The following is an 18425-nucleotide window of genomic DNA, read 5'->3' on the forward strand; positions in this document are numbered from 1 at the left end:
CAAACACCATTAACACTAATACACTCATGCGATATGCATACAAATGGAACCAGATTCGAAAGTCGGCGGCGATTTGTAAGCTAAAATCACGACACGGATTTGAATAAAAAATCAAAATGATGGAAGATCGATAGAGACTGTGCTGGTTTGGAAATTGATCTTTTTGCCAGACTTGGATAATTTGAATTTATAAATGACCGATCCTATTATTATTAATTCAAGCCAATTAAAATAAGTTGAAGATGATAACCTGACAACATTAATTACTGATATGTCGACCGATAGAAATAGACCGAAATAAATCAGGATTTATTGATTTTAATAAGCTTCGTAATTGGTTATTAGAAGATTGTAAGCGGAAAAAAGGCTAATTCAATCGTTTGATACGATTTGAAATTCAAGACAAGAAATAAAAAATGATGAACATCTGTTAGACAAAAATTCAAATTAACAGTTTCGAGTCGTTATTTTTTGCAATACTAACATTTAGTTTGAGTTTGGAAGCAAAAAATAACGAGGTTTTGGAAAAAAAATGGATTGAATTAAAATTTCAACATTTTGGCAAAAATTATGAGAGTAGCTCCGTGTGATTTCAAATTAAATTAGTGCCTACATTCGTCGTCTTATTTTGGGTGAAAGTGTCAGCAGTTGGTGAACGTCAACAGCAAGCAACCACAGCCCTATTCGAGGACTTGGCGTTTCTATAATTAAACTCGGAGCTGATTAAAAAAGTTGAAGTAACTTTGGTTATAAGATCATTATATCCGGGCAGGAGGCGGCTTGGGGGTGGCTGTGTAAATAAGAAACCCTCAAAGGGTAAAAGAAATTGAAAAATCCTGCACCCTCCGTTGCAGTCACGCACCGTTTATCGAAGAGCGGTGTCTTGTGGCGATTTTTTCGGAGGGTGTGTTATGTTAATCCCACCCCATTCGCAAGCATTTTTCCGTTTTCCCCTCGTCGAGCCAATCGGTGGCCGTCGCCTTTTCGTGGGGGATTTTCCTTGGGTTATCGATTCGGTGCCCAGCACGACTCGATTATATTTGTCATATTAGTTGGCAATTTTAATATATTTGTTGTTTTCGCGTGGTGGAGAGATATAAATCGGGGAGCTATCGTGGTCGCACCACTGCTCGGTCGGTAAACTCCAACTACGGTCATGTGACCGATCGATCCCGTTAAAACCATTACAACCCTTTACGAGCCAAGTTAAATTGAGAATACAAATGCGGAACTTATTCGATTGCGGCGAGGGTTGAAACGACCAAGACGCAAACCGCAGCTTCGATCAAGAAAACAAGACGAAATTTCTACATTAAAGAGAAAAAGTTAAACAGCTTTTAATAGTTTTCAAATGTGTTTGGTTTACCTGTTTAAATGCAAATAGTTAATTAAAATATTCTCCTTAAGTACTTTTACAAAACCAAAATGTTATCAAAAATTAATAAAGTTCAAAGCGAAGACACAGTTATAACCCTATAGAATAAGAGGACTTCTCGAAAAAGTTACTTTATTACACCTCCTTTAAGGCAATTTACTTAATTTCCTGTTTAATACATCGGACTCAGGTTCTGAAGTTAATTAACGACTGAAAGCAAAAAGAACAAACGATCTAAAACTGCTTGAAATTGATTATAATGTTTTCCATCTTCACAAGAGAGTTTTTTTCAAATTTTTAAGTATGCACTATGTAACCACATTTCAGGTTTTCTGATTTTCATTTTTATATCTGTTTTATACTAGCGCCAAGTCATCTATAAAAACACCTTGCTACTTAACGGCTTGTCAGTTCTGTTAGATTGCTCAATCAAAAAAACACCGCCCATGTATGCTAATTTGCGAATCAGGGTAAAGCCATCCAATAATGAAGAAAATATGATTAACAATAACAAAACGTATGTTAATATTTTGGTTTTTTAATATTCTCTTATGTTTGGTTGATTTTTCTGTATAATATACAAGGTGGTTTCATAATAACGAGACCTTAATGAATTTCAACTGCAACACAAAAAACAATTACTTTTCCTTGAGTACCAAAATATTTGCAATAAAATTAAGGATCGACGTAGGTGGGCATCCACTTTGTACAATTCATCAATTTTGATTACTTAGACTTCATTTCTATGCCTGTTACTGTTCGAATCATTGGCTGCGATTTTGTTTCTGAACAATGCGATACAAAAATAAATAAAAATTTCAAATGCAAACGACAAGACGACTACATTTTATCACTGCCGATATTTATCGTTTTGAGAAACAAAATCAAGTCCTTTTTATTTAAATTTAAATTTAATTCGTTTATTTGACATAATTATAGTAAATGTCAAAATGATCGACCAACTATGTAATTTTTAAAAAATTTGTAGAAATAAAATTTACAAATCAATGCCTATGAAATGTGTATTTTGTGTTGCAGTTCGTTAAGGTCCCGTTATTATAAGACTCACCTTGTCGCCTCCATCGCAATTGTCTGGATTCAATACAAAAAGTTTAAGCTCTACTCTCAACAATATAAATTACTATTATTTATTAAAAAATTTTAGATGCCTAACATTTGTAATTATTAGATTAATTTTAAAACTAATGAGCTAAGTAAATCTTTCACAGAAGAGCATTTTTGACAATAGAATTTTTATTACTTTGTAAGAGAATGTTGAACATTGTTTTGTGAGCAGTCTATGTTTCAAGATTTTAAGAATTTGTCTATTTAAAGAAAGAAAACAAAAGAAGCAAAATACACTGCCCCGCAAAATTTACGCAAAATCAACTTACTCATTTTAAAAACTACTTACTTTAAAAAAATTATTGACGATTCACACCAACTTAACAAGACTTTGATTTGAAGGAGGACAATCCGAAAATGCTAATTAAATTGCTGCACCTGCGTTCTGCAATCCATTCAAAACTAAGTGTTAATTTTTCAAAAAACTTTAGATTTTAAATTGTCAAAGTTACTTTAATTAACATTAGACCAGTTCTGAAAACAAAAATAATTTATTAAAAAAAACCTAAATTTTCAAATTTTACGTTAATTTTGTGGCGCTGCCGCTGTGTAAAAAACTCGTCATTAATTGGCGATTCAAATTAAAATTTTTCGTTTTTTTACTTACATTTTCATAGCAACCGTGCTTCACGAGTTTGATATTTCAGTTACGTTTTTGATTAAATTAAGTTCTGAAATCATTTAAAAAAGCATTTAACTTATTTAGAGTAAACTTGAGTGAGCCAGTTATCAAAAAAATTGAAAATTAAGCCTCACAAAGCAATGACAAAGTCTTTTGACATGTCACAATTGGCAACTGTTTTTTAATTGTTAGTTTTAGCAAAATTGAAAAAAAAATAATTACACTTTTTCCCCTACGGCTCATTAGTAAACGGTCCACCTATGATTAAAAATCATTGCTATAACAACAGGCATGGCTTTTCAAATGCGAATGATAAGACTTTTATCAATTTTTGTAATGCTTAAATTAAAATCAACTGGGGCTAAAATATTGGTATAAAATATTGTGGTTATATTCGAATATAATATTGCAGTTTAGGTATTATAAAACCAGCAATTGAGTCGATTGGTTTCAATAGCGGCCATCTTCATATCAACCTGATTTTGGGAAAAATTTTTATTGTGATTTTTTTACAGTACATTAGAAAATTTAATAAAAAAACTTATTTCAAACAAAATAGTTATTTTTGTATTAAGTGCGCAAAATGCGTGTTTTTTTAATGGCGCTTAAGAATGCTAATTTTGGTCGAGACCGATAGGTCGAGACCGTAAAGGCATTCGAAAGCGCCATAAAAACACGAATGAGCCACGAAATACAAACAATATTTTTTCTACAACCGCTAGTAATCGAATAAAACTCCTCCTGTAAAAAAATTACAGAAATTAGAGTTACCAGCGTCGCGCGTATCTAAGGAAATGCACTTGTTGTTTTCATAAACAAAAAACCGTTTTTTGGCGTTTTTCCAATTTTGGAGTGCAAACAATGGATTTTACTAGCGAAGACGACGATGTGGAAGCAGTTGCTGCTGCTGCGATATCCAATCTTCTCCCTGGTGAATCAAAACCGATGTAGGAGAAAGCCTACATGCAATTTCGAGAATGGTGCACGAAGGAAAACGTATTGCAAGTTACAGAAAACGTATTACTATCATATTTAGAAGAGAAGTCCAGGAAGGTAAAACCACCAACTTTATGGAGTACTTTTTCCATGCTGAAAGCCACTCTGAATGTCAGCTTTAATTTTGGGAGTAGCGCTTGTCGTCGAGAAGAACTGATGAAAATGACTGTTGATGGCATTCAAGATGTTGGGACCGTTTTGATTGTCAATGTTCCGGATAGTAAAAATCACTGCGAAAGAACTTTTAGTGTTTCAAATTCGGAGTACATTGAAATCTACAGGAAGTACAGAGCTTATTATTGTTATGAATTAAATTATGGCCTTTGTAATTTAAAAGAAAATAAACTTTGACATTATTTTGTCAGTGTTTTTTCGTTTTTTTTTTAGTCTAGTGCGCAAAACAGTTACTTCACGCACTGTAAATGGTGTGCAAATGTCACCTTTTTTTGACGGTTGTAGAAAAAATAAATTTTTGAATAGATAGTTTGCAAAAAAAATCAAAAAGATGGCTAGATTTGGAAGTATCTTTTGTAAAATTTCTAAATCTATATGTAAAACAAAATAAATTTTTATTGAAAGAAATATTAACTGCTACAAAGTACAATTGACAACATCAAACAAAAATATCAAACACAATAGACTTTGTTTGATGGAGTATAATTTAAAATGAAATTCGAACGTCTAATTCCTCAGATACAATTTGACAAATTTCTTCATTCTCTGAAAGAACAAAAAAATGTTGCATAAAACAGTCAGGTTCAGTAAACTACATTTCTGCAAAAACAAAACTCGTACTTTTTCTTTTTTTATTTTCTTTTAAATTTTACAGATACATTATTTGTTTCCTTCCCTTCTTCTTGCAGTGATATTTATTTGTTGAAAATCTTGCACCTGCAATTAGAATAACGATTAGAACCGAACAAACAATACAAAAATGATTTGTTTCCTAATAACAAATCATCCGTACATGACATTTAATATTCTGCAGTAATTCCATTTGATTTTCGAAACATCAGCATCCAAAGCACAAATTAGCCTCTGGCAACCTTCAAAATCAGCAATCTACCCAACGAAAATTTGTAAATCGCCCATCACCATGATTATAAATTCAATAACCTCCACTTTCGTTTTTTTGAGCACACACCTGACTTTACATCCCAACAAAACACATTTAAATTTATAAATATTTGAAATAAATTAATAACATATCAGTGCCCAACATCTGACAAGGATTGACATTTGTTACAGTTCTGTTTTGAATAATTGCTCTTGAAGACTTTCTCATTATCATGAAAAAAGTGTTAGCTTTTATGAACGCATCGTTTTGAACCCCGCTTTTTCAACTTTTCCTCCCTCTTTTATTTCTTTCGCTCCGACTGTCAATAAGACGAACTTTGAAGTCGCCTATTTGTAATTAGAAGAAAATAAAGATTAAGCTTTCTATTCTCGAAATGTCGGTTTATATTCTCAGACAAACAGATATCGTTTTCGGTTAATTAAACTGCAAGATTGCCGACATCATTATCTAATTAATGCAGTATTTAGGATTGGATCGATGCGCACTTTTATTGTTTTATTGCGGCGGAATTCGCGTTTCGGGGTGATTTATGCATTTTTTTCGGGGTTTATTAGCTTAACGGGGGCCGTTTTTCACCGGCGTAATTAGCGGGGTTTTTACGAAGTAAATTAGAGATTGAAAGAGAACAAATGGGAAAATGGAACATGACGACAAAGAAAAAACTAGCTTTTGTAGATTTTTTTATTAAGCAGACTTTGAAATTTGAAATGTATTGGCAGCTCTCTATGTCCCACAGACTCCCTTCAAAAACCTTACAGTATAATTTAAACAATTTCTGGTAGAAATTAATATTTTGTTTTGAAAAACACACCAGTTTCAACGTAGACAAGCTTCATATTTCCGGCTGAAAAGTTTTACGATTTAGCCAACAAACACAAATGTTACGATATTTTCTAAACTAATTTATGCAATGAATAAAAAACTTTTATAATTTTTTTCGTAACAACTGAATTAATCTCTGCTTTTATAACTCTAAAACAAACAACCACTACAATTTTTTTCCAATGGCTAAAGTCCATTCCACTCGTATGCAAATTCCCTCGAAATCCCTCTCGTCTGTAACAAATCCGATAGAGTTGCAAACTTCATTTGCTCGTCCACGTTATTAACTAGAAGCTGACTTTATTTGGACAGAAGCGGAATTCCGCTCTAGGATATGTGTGACTACATTTATTTTATAGATTTCAAATATTGACTCAAACATCTCTGCTACAGAAATTGTTTGTTGTCGGAGAGTGTGAAACGTGGAAACATTCATTCATTATTAAATTTGACGCCTCTGTCTCTTCTCGTAGTTCGCGGTAATAATTGCTAAATCTATGTTTAATATTCAAGAGACGCTCGACGTGGCCTTGCCTTTCAAGATGAAATTCATTGGGACAGATGCGGGAAATACTGAAAGTGATTGTTTTCCATCAAGAGGACTCGCATTCAATTTCAGAGAGCTTTAAAACTGATAGGTGAATTTGATGCTGTCGCCAAATTAACAAGTGAAAAATTTGCTTAATTTTTGCATATTCTGTTAAATCTGACTAATCCGGCCCCGTAGAAATTCTCCACTAATTTTGTTAGTTGCCCTACTTTTAACAGTACGGATATGTAATTAAATTCTGCTGGTTAGCTAAAATAATAATTAACTGAGAAATATGGAGTGGCACAAAATGATAAAGTTATAAAACTAAAACAATTTATGCAGAAATGTTGTAACTCCGCTGTTAACTAATTAACTATATTTTAAGCTAAATATTGATTGACTTAATTGTCAGAAATTAACGAAAGCTTAATTAAATTTATTTTGTTTCATTTATATTCCTGTTGGGGAAATAAATAACACAAATTATTCAAATTTTGTTGAAAAAATTAATAAAATGCAGACAATTTGTATAGAGAAATTTATGCAAAATTAATTTAAATTGAACTACATTACAGAAGAACCTCCATAATCCGGGTGCGGATTATCCGTGCAAGGGTGTTCGTTCGATTATCCGTGCATTCCAAAAAACACATAAATAAAACCAACTACTTCATACTTTTGCATCCAATGTTAGAAAACATAAAATTTGGAATTTAACGCGTAACGGTTTCTGTAGTTTAATGAGATTTAAGTCAGTACAAACAGCAAAAACAAAATTATCAGTTAAAATTTTTGTGTTTGAATAGTAGTGTTCGCAAACATTAACAAAAATGCTTGAAATAAATTCTTTTGCAACGAAAACCTTCATAATTAAAGAGAAAATTTTGTGACCACAGAAAAAATAAATTAAAGTACCAGATTTTTTTACTACAGAATAGTTATTTTTATGTAATATGTCTGATAAAGGATGATTGTTTCTATTTCTTTCAATACATATTTAAAATTGTTATTTTTAAGATGTTGATAATTTTTTGTAATTTTTTATATATTTTGAGTTAAAAAAAACGTTTCGAATAAGAATAATCAAGATTGTACTGTAGTTTAGTTTGATGTGTAATGAAAATTATAATAAATTTTTGTAATAAATAATCCTTCCTCTGATTTTGTTATTAAATATTAGTCTTATTGTAATAAGGAATTTTAGAAGAAATTCCCCCTGCAATGGCGTTTTTTAATTATTATTCAATTTGAAACACTTATTCTGAACAATAATAACATTTTTTCAGTAGGTACAGCAGATTTCAATCTCTTTAAGCTTTTGTCTGTAATCTTTATACGAGCTTTATTGACATAATCAAACTTAAATCTTGTCCAACTGTTGATGTTTAAATTACCACGAATAAAGTATTTAAAAAAGTTGCATTTTTTTACATGAGCTTATCTGTATTTTACACGATTTGATAAAAAGGGCTTTCAAATTTGGAACAGGTTGGAACAGACTGTCCAGGTCATGAGAATCGTGTCAACAATAATAAGATCCTTCTCAATTTATGCTTTGACGTAAAATTCCATAGACCCATTTAGACAACCCTTTTAGAGATTTTTAAATATTTGTCCTAAAAAATTGAACTGTTTAACTGATATATTTAAAAAATGGCGATTTTTTAAGTTTGCAGCTGTGAGTAAAGTGTGTGTAAATTCAAGATTCATTTTCCTCATTTCAGTAAAAAAATAAATAAAACTTCTTAATCTTTGCAAAATTAATAACGTAGTTTATTTCACATTATGTTATATTTTTTTCTTTTATATCCTAACCAACTGCTTGGTTAAAATCTTAAATAAAAAAAATGTATAAAACACGCTTAAAATGTAAATTTTTTCTAAATCAGGTTTTCGATAAAACCTCACTTATACCAACTTTTATTAAAATGAAATTTCGTTTATGAATTTGAATGATAATGTAAAAAAGTGTTTAATGTGCAGAAATTGCGTGATTTTTTTCTGAGTTCCTTGCCGAATTTACATTTACTTGAAAATTAAAACGTATTGCTTTTTAATGCAAAAAAGTAATTATTAAACCTTAGCTACGTTTCAGAAATTAAAACAAAGACTTGTATACAACATTTGTCGTGATTTTCCTGTTGTTAATATCCTTTGACTTTTTTCCTCAATACAACAAAAGAATTTTGTCTCCATCCACCACCCCCGATGACAACCACCCCTCTAAAAGCTGTTAAACATCGAACGCACGCCCGCTCATTATCGAGCCGAGTTGCAAATTGCCATTTCTTTTCATCGCAAATTGCTTCATTTAGTCTCGACTCTAATAAAACTCGAGGGTAGCAACTTCCAGAAAAGCGTGCATCCACTCACTAATTACGCGCCCTCCGCAGACGGAATTTTTGAAAACGTTCATTAAGGTACATGCGACCCTCCGAGAAGGGAAAAAATAATAACGACGACGATAATAAAAAAGTAAGATGGCGTAAAAAAGGGCGTTGGTCGACGCCACCCTCCTACATTCTTAAAAAGCTCGCCCCTCGCCGTTGCCATGGCGATTCTTTTCCCGGCGTCGCGACGCTCCAGGTGATGGGCGCACGACGTGGAAATCGCGTCGTTATCTGGGACCACTTTTTCTGAATTATTCACCATCATTAAATATTAATGGCGGCGTCATGAGCGGCCGACGGGAAATTGCATTTTTAAGCAAACAAACGGCACTGGGAGACATTTACAAGTTTAGATCAAAAGATCAGGTTTACAAAAATGTCTAAAAAGTCTTCAGTCGGAGAAATAAAAGTTAAAAATACTGCAACTTGCATTGAATTAACACATTTATTTGTTATTGTTATATTTATTAATGATAATTTATAAAAATATGCTTGATTTTAAGCTATCCAAAAATGTAAAAAATCAAAAATTCAACTCAAAACTGCTTTCATTAAAAAATAAGTAAAATTCTAATTGCAAAAGTTATGTTTACCAATTCAAGAAGACTTTTGAATTGAATTTTGAATATATGAATTGGGAACCAAAGTAAAACCTTGTAATTTAAAAATTTAGAACTCAAAAACTCATCCAGGTATCTCAAAAAAAAAAACAAAAACGTGTAAAAAACGTTTAAAACTTTAACTTTAGTTTTAAAATTTAAGATTTAAAATTTGATTCTACACTACGAAGGAAATTTTTCGAAATCTTAAAAATAAAAATTGCATGTTTAGGTACGATGTAACAAAAATAAGAACCAAAAATTAGAGAAACTAAAAATGATTGAAAGATTTAATAGTAGGTATAATCTTCAATTATTGCAAAATTTGAAAAACCAACATTCAAAAATTTGGTTCATACGAAAGATTTTAAAATTCACATTTTGTTTTTTTGAATCCAAATATTAACAACAGAATTTGATAAATTTGGAAATGCAGAAAAATTTGAATTTGAATATGGCGATACGATTCTCAAAAATTAGCACATTTAGTGAAAATGTATCTCATCAAAGATCTAAATTTCAAACTTTAAAAATCTAGAAACTAAACATATACAAAATTTGCTAATAATTTAAAATCTTAATCTCTCTCAAAGATTTTAGAACTTCAGAGATAGTCAAATAACTCAAAATTGAAATACAGATTCTTCAATACTTTTACATAATTAAAAAATTAAAAAACTTTAAGAAAAAAAAACAGTTTTTTTTAATTTCGTCCAGTCACTTTTTACTACGTATTCTAGAAACTTTTATTGTTAATACGCCTGTGTAAGATAAACCGGCAACCACCAAGACTAAACAAAAGAGTTTATAAATTTACATTTCGCAAAATGTTGAAGAGCAGAAAAAGTTTGCAAATAAACAACATATCAACATTTCACTGTTTATATGAAATGCGAGAAGCAAAAATTACAATTATTCAATTACAAGCTAAACTACGCTCTAAAAACAACAACTTAAATTTTCTCTCTACCACGAAAGCTCTTCCCTCTGCCTCATTTCATCCATGATGGATGCGAATAACGATAAAAGCTCTATTACTTTTCGCTAATGCAGTGCGTCCCATAAATTAAATTAATCGCCAAACATTTTATTTTTCATTTCATTTGTACCTTGTTCATGTCCTTATTTATCGCCCGATAAAAAAGTTCCCTTCTTTAAAACTCAGAAGGGGACGCTTCTTTCTCCACTCCTCGCAACATTTTTTTTTATTATTAAATTATTTTAATTGAAGACTGCATTGTTCTATTCCCACTCCAGTGATTCCCTGTTAACGTCAATAGAGATTACAGGGTCGGTCTTAATTTAAAACACGACTTAATCTGTCAGAGACATGCCATAATAAAAACGTTCAAGATTCGACGAGACGATGCTTAATTAAAAATTTTTCGCAATATTGTATTTCACGGAGAACAGATGGCGTGCGATATTATCAAATAATAATTTAACTACATGTTAAACAGGATACAATGTTTTTTTTTAAGTCAGAATGTTTATTTTTAGGATGCCTGTAATTTTCATGCAAATTCTGTGACGCCCTTCCAAATGCTCTATCGACCCAAAAATCAATCGATGGGTTTTTTTTACCTGATACTCAGGTAGAAAAATTATCGACTTGAGTGTTTGGCACGTGCCGCTATTGATGATCCTTATGTACCTATAATAGCACTTGTTTGGTGATTTTTTGTAGCTTTAAGGTTGGGAAATTGATGATGTTGATCGAATTTTTTTCTCGGTTTATACAGGTGATACAAAGCTGCCGCAAATAATGACAAAGAATTATTAACTTTATTAATGTTAACCGAAATTTATTATTTAAATTTCATTTTGTTGTCTCAGTTCAAAGAAATTGAAACATTTATCTGAGACAATTTAGCAACATTGTAATAATTCTTACGTACCTACATGAAATCAAAAGACAACAATTAGGCAGAACTTTAGTTATGGTAACCACAAGCAACATCCAGCGTAAGCATTGATACACTGGACAATATACTGCCAAATACAAAATCTATCAAAAATTCATAAAAATAATTCAGTTTAAACACCAGAAGAAATTTTTTTTTATTTTTTAATGGATGAAATTTGTTAACGGGTTATTAATGTGTAATTCAACATAATTTGTTAATAGTTTTAGCTACAAATTCCTTAACAGAGTGTTAGAGGTATTGAGTGCCAAATTTAATCCTAACACCCGGTATACTTCAGTTGAATGTTTAAGTATCTATAAACTGAAATTATTTCTTCAGTGCGTTAAATCTACAGTAATAGTAAATTATACAAATTATGTTTCAGATTTCACACATAAATTCTTGGTAGAAGTTTTAAGAGTTTAACTGTCAGATTTTTATCACGCGCTTTTTTTATTAGAATTCCTGCAGCGTAGATCCGGGCAACAATCAAAAACGCAAGTAGTTTATAACTTAAAATGAAGATTTAGTACATATTGTCAAAACAATTCAGGAATTCATAGATAATTGAGCAAAAATTTTGATTTAGTGCCACTAGTTTTATAGAAAGACGAATTTTAAAATCCTTAAATTTATTGTTGAATATAAATATTTTATAGCTACTTTATTACCAGTTTTTCTTATTTTATTAAATTCTGAACAGTAAAGTAACAGTTGTTGTCAAGAACAGAACAATTAAGTTTTCCAATCAAAGCTAAGACTTCGGTAGAGAGAAAGCCATATTTTTTGTATTAATTGTTTTAAAAAATGTTTCCAATCTCCAATTAAAAGCTTAAAAATTAAAGGTTACACTTGTGGCCGTCTAATAAATCGTCTTTAATTTCAAAAATAAAAAATTGGAAATTTTCACATGTTTATAGTTGACACAGCTCAAGAATTTAAGACAAAAATTTGATTTTCATCAGCGATTGTTTGGCGTCGTGACGCCTAGCAAATGTAACTTTTGTCGATTTTTTATTTTTTATGGAAAACAATCGATAACTCAAATTTATTTCAATAAAACTACGTTAAATAAATCCCAGTTTATTTTAAATTTTGTGCAAATTATGTTGAAAATTGAGAGAAAAACACTGATCTACAAAGTTACTTTCCAAACTCGTCAAGTCATAGTTGGATACTACGTTTACACCAACAATTTGTATCAAAATGAAGTTTATCCTTCAATTCGCTTCAGGTTGCAACAAAAGTCTAACTGTCCTTGTTGCTTTTTTGCTGTTGATTATAATAGTTTTTAGTGTACAAAACGTGAAACACAACCAGCTCAATCATTTATAAAAATTTAATTGGGTGACTTCTGACAATTTAATGTAAACGTAGGTAGTTTCCAAATGTCACGTCACGAGTTTGAAAATGATTTTGACAAAGCGCGAAAACTCAAAAATCGCTAAAAATTACAATTTTTTGACATTGCAAATAATGCGAAACTATCGGTGATAAAAACAATTTTTTTCCTCACTTTTTGGTCAACTGTTAAGCGAATGCAAATTTTCAAATTTTTATCTTTAAAGGACGACCTTACAGACGGCCACAAGTGTAGCCGAATCCTGTACAGTAAAATTTTCAAACTGCTAGAAAATTTTGTTTGTATAGTTTTTATGAACAAATCAAGAATTTCCATTTATTTTTATCCGTCAATTTAATTTCACCATTTAGCAATAAAAATTCTATAATTGAATAAACAAATAATAAAATTTTAGAAAAAGAAAGAATTTTATAAAGTACATAGGTATGTCCTATTTAGAACGACACCAGAAATTTCAGCACATTGTCAAGCTTCTTATTTTAGATAAATTATTGTCAGACCAATGCTCCCCAATATACCTAGAAAGAAAAAGGAATTTAATTAAATAAATAGTTTCATATTATCTTTAAAAACGATTTAAATTTATTGTTCATAACAATTGTGCTAACAAGACAAAATTAACAATTAAAAAACAACTTTAAGAAGTAAAGTTCTTATTAATTTAAAGTAAATATTTTGCTACTAGGTATAATATGTATAACTAATCATATTTAATTAAAAAAGAAATTAGAAAAATGCGGTATAAAAAATTTGTACTTATCAAATGTAACCGATTTTTTAATTCGCTCTTGTACCACATAATGTTAACGCGGAAATAATATTAAATTTTGAATAACCGTCTTTCCACAGCAAAACCAAAAATTTCAATAAAGTTGAACCGACATTTAATTTGAATTTTGAGCAAACAGAACAGAAAAAAAATTCTTGACTAAAGATAAGCACGAGCTCTTTAGAAGATTAGACTTAAGATATTTAATGAAAAGCCTATATTTATAACCGAACAGTTTTTCTTTCAATTCTTCACTTTTGGGCCACCATCACAACCAAAATCAATCATGCCAAATCCCTCACAACCAATTAAACAATTTTCTTTTAATCAATGAAACCCCACAGCCGTCCGAAAGTAGGTGTGAAACGGACACCTCGATCACGTACACTGTATATCACAAACCACCAACACTGTCCAACACCAATAAATCCGATGAACCTTGAATGGTACCATGAATATTAATAAACAGCCCAGAGATCCGATGACCACTCGGTCTTTATCGGACTGCCATCCAAATTTACCGTAGTCCCCTTGTTCCCCATTGGACCTCTGCTCTCGACCTGTTTTAACCCTTCACAGAGAGAAAAAATTCGTCTTTCTGAAATGTCTTTTTGTCCGTCGGCTCCTATCCGAATAATAATTAGTTCATAACTAGAAACTATAACCGGTGGCGTATGCAAATTTGGGACAATAGGTACCTGTAAAAAAATCTAGTCACGTTGACACACTGTTGTTCTTAAATACAAAAGCGTATGCAAAAGAGGTATGTTTTGTTCCGGCATCAATTCTCACGGATCTCTTTTTTTTTGAGGCATGCTTTAATTAAACGAGGGGAAATGCGAAGAATTAAAAAAATTGGTGGAATTATTTTATGTCAGTCCAATACGTTAATTTTTTCCAAATTTAAAATTTAGTTCCGAGAATTAATCACTTTTACACAGTTGGTGGCAGTAGTTTATTTACTCTGTGGCAAAATTAAGAAATAATAAATAAATTCCGCCTTCAAACTTGAAAGCTCAGCAGGAATTGGAACCGAATTTTGACACTGATCGATATTAATACACTTTTCGTGAACTTTCCATCATCAATAAATCAACTCTTGAACTCCCTTGCTGTCATTAAATTTGTCCAAAAACCGCACCTTAAACAAATTGATTTATGAACCACTCACAAGACGTTTATTTGTCATTTAACGTTCTAAGCTGAAATTAAAAAAATTATGAACGCCAGTCACCGTTGAGTTTTACAGCTTTCAATATACAAATGTGACGTTAACAGGCGCCACAAATCATCTTCTCATTGTATTTAGAAAAACAAACAGTAAATTTTAAAGACTTTTTCTTGTTTTTTTCTGTCTAATTACAGCGCAAAGAAACTCAAACGAAATAAAATTAATCAATTAATTAAAGCTCGAGCCTTTGAGCGACGCACACAATTGGAAGTAAATGGAAGAGAAAATATGCGAAACAGTGCCGCGATTGTAGCAGTCGCCTCTTTAATAATAATGTGTCGAATCTTCATCCCTTAGCAGAGGGCATTGTTTAACGGGACCATTCATTTCGTAATGAAAGATGTGCTTTGTACCACTAGGGTTGTAAAGGGAGGAATGTACACACGGTGAGAGAAGAGAAAAAAACAAAACCGGCCTGAATGCGGATGTGAAATAGAAATTAACATTTCACAGTATGCAAATGAATAGGTAAAAATAATAGGAGACTTGAAAGGGTGCATGCTACTGGGTGGCGAGATGAAAAACTGTAACTGGTTTCGAGATGGGAGGACAGGTTATTTCGAGCTTTCAAAGCTTGAGAATGGTTTTTTACGGACGGACGCACGGAGAGGTGGAATTATAACATCTTTGGTAATGAGGGGGAGGGGCACAAAGAAGCTGGATCACTTAATTTTTTAATAGCCCTGGGACAACTGTCGTTTGTTTGATATCTGTGGGTAAATAATGAATATAATATATTTAAAAATTCAACTTGACGGGATTTCAACTGAAAAAAATCTCCCTCTGTTCAGAAAGAAGTGCCAGATTTGAGATGAGCTCGGTCAAAATTACAATCAACCTTTATAACAAGAATTAGTAGATTTTTTTTATCTAATGTGTGTAAAGAATATTTTTTTAGAAAATGGACAAACTTAGGTAAGTTTCCTAAACATACTTATTTATGAACATAAACCTGCTGGGAGCCGGAAACTTACATTTTTTTGGATAAACCTATTTACAGTCAGGTTGCAAATGTCCATCTAAACTTGTACCTTTTAAAATTGTTATCGAGTAATTTGTTCCCGCAAATGTTGCAGTTGGATTTCGAAGAACAAAAGACGATCGAGTAAATTCTGCCAATATAACATGTGGAAATTTCTTTGTAACTGTTTTAAACATCTTTCACTAACCTAAATTCACAAGAAATTTGATGTCAAAATAGACAAATGTTAATTTGACAGAGGAGGGAGTAGTGGTATATACCAACCTTGTCATCTTTAAATTTCCAAACTGAATTGAAAAAATTTCACTCTTAAATAAAGAAATAAATATCAAAGTAGATGTTTTCAACCTAAACGGGCTGATATCAAGAACTAAACTATGTTCACATTTAAACCACTAAAATTATAAGTTTATGTTTTACCTAAATTACAATCAACCTTTATAACAAGAATTAGTAGATTTTTTTTATCTAATGTGTGTAAAGAATATTTTTTTAGAAAATGGACAAACTTAGGTAAGTTTCCTAAACATACTTATTTATGAACATAAACCTGCTGGGAGCCGGAGGCTTACATTTTTTTGGATAAACCTATTTACAGCCCGTTTAGGGCTTAAGTTTAAGTTGCAAATTTGGTAATTTTCGCAGAGAATCGAATATGTATGTACCTGCTGTATAAAAAAATGTATAGCTATAAGTTTCCAGATATATTATATTTAGAATTTGTTATTTTCAAAAAAGCGTTTTATTAATTTTGATAAAATTATCATTCCTACTTCAATCATTATTTTTCACTTCTGAAAGGATACCTAACGATAAAGCATTGTTTACACTTATTTTTTTTGTAATTATGAGCTAGTAGAAAATGTAATGCCTAACATATTTTATCGTTTAGTTATGAAAATTGTTCCGCTAAAACTTTGTTAAAAAAAGACCCACTATGTTCCAAAAATTGTAACTTTCTTGGACGTGTGAGAGCCAAAAATAGAGAGATTAAAACAAAAAGAAATTTATTACCCAACATTGACTTAATCAATTCAAATCTGCCTAAACTCTAAATTACGAGAGAAGGCGGCTACGTAATCAATCAAAATGATCTGGTTCAGAACGTTTAGACATACTTTTTTTAGATATCCTTTTTAGTTCATAACATTAAGACAATGGCGTATATTTTTTCTTAATTCTTAATTTGATGACGTAGCTAACTTGTCTCATGATTTAAAGTTTACCTTCGTCTGTTCCAAAATTCAACTGTGAGATGAATGAATATGTAAACTTGTTTCAATTTTGTATTAGAGATAATGAGAAATTAGCTATTTTTTCATCAATGGATAGAAAAGATCCATTTTATCACTAGAATTGATTTATTATCCATCACGTCAAAGACAACGTATAATAAGCTGCTAAGAGACAATTCTGCTTGGCGTTTCGTACAATATTTTTTCTAATTTACCAATAAAACGCAAGTAGTATGAAACAAGCAATTGTTTCTCTCATATTTTTTTATTTTTAATTTAGAACAAACAGAAAACTTCCACGCAATTTATTTAAGCTAGATTATTCATTCAGATCCTTTATTACTGCAAAAACCGAAATCTAAATTTTCTTGACCAGTCGGTATATACTGATAAAATGAACAAATTAGTAGATGCAAAGAAATCCAATTTTCTACATAGGTATGTATTGAATCTAAAAAAAATATATCCAAAAATCGATTATTTTCATATCCAAAGTACTAAACCACTTGACATTTTCAAAAACTTGTCGAACAAATTTTGAATAGAATGTTCATCGCGGAATTTTGTAAAATTCACTCTGCAACATGAAATTTCGCTCATGTTGTGTTCACATTTTATTCATGATTTCCTCTTCGCGAATTAGCCCATAAATCTGGCCATTTACGTCTTCGGCACGCATAAAATTGCGGCATTCCCATTTCCGGCGGTCCAAAGGGTCCCTTGCATCCGCATAATATGGCTGGTTTATGCGACCACACAAAGCCCACAAAGGAAATCCTTCCATTGTCCATCCACCATCTGATAGTAATTACAGCGTCGACATCTTTGTCTATTTTTTTCTTACGATTAGTAATCTAGGTATGCAGATCGGTACAAAGGTGGACCACGCTTAGTAAGCAGGAAACAATAAAATACCCTTTTTTAAATCGCTGACCGACGTTGTGAAAGGGTCGAGGGTCATTTATGGGCACGCTTTCGAGCATTTAACCGTCCAACCCTTTAAAAGGACCTCAGATGTTTGACAAACGTTTTTTTCTGGACGCATCTGGCCATCGACGATTTTTTACCACGCTCCAACTGAAATTTTATTGCTAATTTTGTCATCATATTTTTCGAAATTTTATTGCTCGATTAATTTACTGCCGCCAATTTGCATTCATAAATCATGCAGGTGTCAACGCTGAAAAAACTCTTTGTCTACACAGTGTGCAAAACTAATTAAGAACAGTGCTTACGTAACATAATAAATCGCCCGACGAATATCGAAAACACAATTCCCCATTTGGAATATTAATTGACATTTGCGGGTAATTTATGTCGAAGTTTGTTGTAAGGTGGACTTACGTAACACGCGTTACTTTAACATGATGCTCCACTTTTTGTTGGAGTAATGAATTTT

The sequence above is a fragment of the Gnatocerus cornutus genome, chromosome 2, assembly GCF_029298725.1.
Source record: "Gnatocerus cornutus isolate USDA-ARS CGAHR chromosome 2, icGnaCorn1.1, whole genome shotgun sequence".
Classification (NCBI taxonomy): Eukaryota; Metazoa; Arthropoda; class Insecta; order Coleoptera; family Tenebrionidae; genus Gnatocerus; species Gnatocerus cornutus.